The sequence below is a fragment of the Salvia miltiorrhiza genome, chromosome 7 (genome assembly GCF_028751815.1).
Source record: "Salvia miltiorrhiza cultivar Shanhuang (shh) chromosome 7, IMPLAD_Smil_shh, whole genome shotgun sequence".
In the NCBI taxonomy this organism is placed as follows: domain Eukaryota; kingdom Viridiplantae; phylum Streptophyta; class Magnoliopsida; order Lamiales; family Lamiaceae; genus Salvia; species Salvia miltiorrhiza.
The window spans coordinates 30,437,120-30,441,412 of record NC_080393.1 but is presented as its reverse complement, the minus strand read 5'-3'; the positions used below and the strand labels follow the sequence as shown (position 1 = coordinate 30,441,412).

The 4,293-nt window shown below is 37.0% G+C and overlaps 1 long non-coding RNA gene across 1 annotated transcript; it reads left to right on the top strand.

Moving 5' to 3' along the window:
• The first annotated feature begins 211 nt into the window (after nt 1–211).
• Nucleotides 212–3,266, top strand: LOC130996035 (uncharacterized). The gene is made up of 2 exons (XR_009092366.1): nt 212–2,386; nt 2,990–3,266. It is a non-coding gene; the product is annotated as an uncharacterized LOC130996035 (long non-coding RNA).
• The last annotated feature ends 1,027 nt before the right edge of the window (nt 3,267–4,293 follow it).

Here is a 4,293-nt window from a genome sequence, read left to right as displayed (position 1 = left end):
TTTATTTTTGGACGACGAGTGAATAGTGAACTAGATTTTCTCGATAAACGAACCGAGCTCGTTTATCAGAATTTCGAGAACGAGCTTGTGTTTTCTATATTTATATAGAATTACGAGTGCAATGAAAGTGAGTAGAGGTTGAGAGGGCGAGTAACGAAGAATGTGGGTAATTAGTCGTTAAAACGAGACGAAACGGGATATTTAACGACTAACGGGTTAATATCTTAAATATCTAAGGCTACCCCACCAAAACCACCCCCCAAACCACCCAACACCCCTTTATCTACCTCACTCACGGCTGAATTCAGCCAACACACTCCAATCATCTTTGCTCTCTCACACACACAACACCCAAAACACCTACTTATCACGCCAAACACCATTTTTAGCTTGGACGGAGGTTTCAAGCTCCGTTTTGAGCACCGAGATGAGCACCGATCATCTTTTCGATCATGTATCTAAGTAGGTAAGATCTCTACCTACGTTTTGATGGTTTTATTTTCGATTTTCGTCGACGTCGAAAAACGTCGATTCTCGACTTTATTTTGAAACGACGTCGGATCGTCGTGAAATTTTAGTATGTTGTTCTTGGGTAGATGTTGAGCATGTTTAATGAAGGGAGTAAGAACGGAACGAACCGTAGCTATGAAACCCATGAGGGCAGCCCCGTTTTTCACATATTAGCTTGTCTTTCGATTTTTGTTTGATCGTTTTGACTTGATATTTGTGCTTAGGGGTATGCTAGAATCGATATATATTAAATTCGTATTTTTCCAAGCATGAAAATTGTATAAGTTTTTAGAGTATGATTATTTAAATTCGGGAAGTTTGGGACGTTGCATAATGAATATTATTGCGTATATGTGTTCTACGATATCACATGAGCATGCTAATTGATTTACAATTTATGGATGATAATTGTTGAACGAAATTAAAACTGGAATTCTGTCAAAATTTTACAGCAGTTTCAAGCTTATGTTTCGATGAGTTTTCATTGCTTGATGGCTCTGAAATTTTAGTATGTTTATCTATGATATGTGTATTTCGTTGCTGCAAAATTTCATGTCTTTTGAATGATGTTTGCTATTTTAAAGATATTTTGAAAAATCCTTGACAGAATCTGTCAACTATTGGTAGACTTCACAAAAACGTTTATATCTATTAATCCATGAAGGATTTTGCATCACCGTTTTTTTTTTAAACGAAACTAGACTTCAATACTTTTCTAAAAACATAAGATTTCGATTTTTATGACCTCTGAAACAGAGCAGTTTATTATTTCAAAAATGCCCTGTTCTGCTGTCATATTTGTCCAACAGTAAAAGTGTATGAGTTTCATTGTTTATTTGGCAGATCATATGAACGTTTTCTCTTGTGAAATTTTAACCAAATCTTCAAGGATACCTTTAGTTTTGGATGATTAAATTTGATGGAATTTTATTAAGGTTTGCCTTGGTTTCTAATGGCCTAAACAAAATTGGCAGAAACTGTCAATCTTTGACAGCCTGCACTAAAAGAGCAATATCTCCAAAAACCTTTAACCTTTTTGGTTAACTACCATTTTTAGAGTGAACTACACTTCATGAAGGTTTTGAGATCAATTGGTATGAGAGTTTATGATGATTGAGTTGGTTGTTATGAATTTTTAAAGATGACACAAAAACAGCAAAACTTTCTAGAAAACAACTTGATTATATTTGTTTTGATGGATGATACGATATGACTAAATGGTGTGAGTTGTGAGAGTTATGATTAACGCACATAAATGTTGGTATCTGACACTCGAACAATTGGTGTCGAGTATAAATGATAGTTTACTGATAAAGAGTTTTGATGATTTTGAATTGTTTGGTTTGCGTTGAAAAGATGTCAAGATGTTAAGTTTTGAGTCGAGAGACGAGTTCACGTAGTGAGATTCACGCGATGAAATCTCGTGGCTGACATTATATATGAATGGGTCATGCCGAAATTTTTAGTGAAATTAGGATTTGAGCATAGTCAATTCTTGTTGACCCGTGACTCAAATACATGCCTAATGGAAAGTTTAACTTTCTAATCGGTTAATTAGACGAGATGAGAGCGAATAGATCTGCTAAGAAAGTGGACTTTTCGATGTGTTAAATATTTCTTTTAATTGAAGCGCTGCTAATTATAACATAAGGATGTTATAATTAATGAGTAATGACGAGAGATAATAATTGTTATTGATTAACAATTAAGAGAGATGAACATTAGAGATACTAATGTTTCATAAAAGAGATTAGATTATTAATCGAGATTTCTTTTATCACTTCTCACCAATTCTTCATAACGATGAAGGCCCTTATGGGAAGTAACGACTTGAGGGAGAGAGTGACGTTACTCATTGATACAGAGACACAACGAGGTGGGCATTACTTTTACTATACGTATATAGAGATCCCCTGCGTGTCGTAGGCCTCTTATACGAATGAATGCATGAGATGATTTAACTGTTAATTTCAGTTTTATATATCTATCAAACGAGTTTAATGCTACCTTTGAACAAGTTATTTCGTTACAAATCTTTGAACTGGAAAATATTACAACTGTTGTCTTGCCATAAAATGTTTAAATTTTAGTATGATATCTATCTGCTTTGGCTTTGCCAATGATGCAATCGAATTCGGGTCCTGAGCAGTTGATAGCTATCCTGCCAGGACTAGTGTACACCAGTGACCGTGAGTCATCTAGCGGGTTGGCCGGTCAAGTGACCGTGAGAGGTGGCCACCTCTCCGGCACACAGTTTCAGATATGATAGATTACAAAAGAACTTAGTCTGATCAGACGAACTTTAAGAATCACAAATGAACTTAGTAAGCTTGGGCCTTTTTAGCGAAAAACTCCCTTGCTGTACTGATTATGATGGCATGACAATTTACAGTTTTGAAGCATGTATTTTTATACCTAGGCATACGTGCCCACTGAGTGCTTTTGTACTCAGCCCTGCATATGTTTTCTAAATGTGCAGGTTGAGCTGATGTGATGATGGTGCTGCAATGAGCGGAGTCTCCAGGGTTGTTAATAAATAGTTAACCTGTCTAGAATATGTCTTCATACATATGTCTAGCTACTTTCCGCTGCAAGATGTTGTTGATGTTATAGTATGTTATGTCATACTTTGAGTCTTAAGAGAATGGTTTCATATGATGTATAACTTGATTAATGATATTAATTAAGTTTTATGCTGTCTTTCATAGACTGTTTTCAATTGAGTATTAATGAATAAAAATGACGAGTTTTATTAAGATGAGTAAGTTTTACGGCTATAAATGACGCCCCTTTTCTTCCCCTTCTTCTTTAACCCCATCCCTAGTCGTGGATCACTCGGCCTAACTATCCCTAGTTAGGGCGGGCTGTGACACGCCGCCGCCTACAAATCAGATCAGATCTGCCGACACCTGGTGCTCCTCCACCACCGTCCTCCCCAACGGCACCGTCCTCCAGACCGGCGATTACAACGACGACGATCGCGCCGCCCAACTCTACAAGCCCTACGCTGCCGCTGACGCCTCCTGCGACTGGCAGGAGATCAACCCCGTCCTCGCCCTGCGCTGCTGGTACACCACCAACCACATCCTCCCCGACGGTCGGCTCATCATCGTCGACGGCCGCCGCCAGTTCAGCTGCGAGTTCTACCCGAGGAGATCGGAAGCCGAGAGGCCGCGCAACCTGCCGTTTCTAGAGAGAGAGAGAGGGATCGAAGATGAGAAAGAGAGAGGAGAGAGGGAGAAGGGTAGAATAGTCATGACATACAAAAAATGACCAAAATTTATGTTTTTTCAAATGGTGGACAACATTTGATGTTGTATGTTGAATAGGGCCATTCGGCCCTATTGTTTCATAAATCTAAATATTTGGGTGGTTGTTACAAGTATACCCCATGCAAGACAAAAAATGAGATTCATATTTCATCCACAACCAATTTCGTAAAACTTGTGTCTATTTCGTGAACAAATGGAGTATTTATTTTACAAATTAGATGTGAAATTTCAACTTGTATGTCACCAAAAAAGTAAAGGGTTATTGATGTATAAATACATCAGTTTTGGACAAATTCTGATTTTTAACACGAACTTTAAAAATTATAAAAAAAATACGCAACTTATTGATCAAAGTAATTTCAACACAAATTCTATTTCTGTCCAAATTAAAGCTGACATTAATAAATTAAGTCTAAAATTTAAATGAATTAACTTCAAAATTAACGATATGAATAAAAACCAAATATAACTCTAAATTTTTCCTATTTCGAATGACAGCAGCAAATAGAAC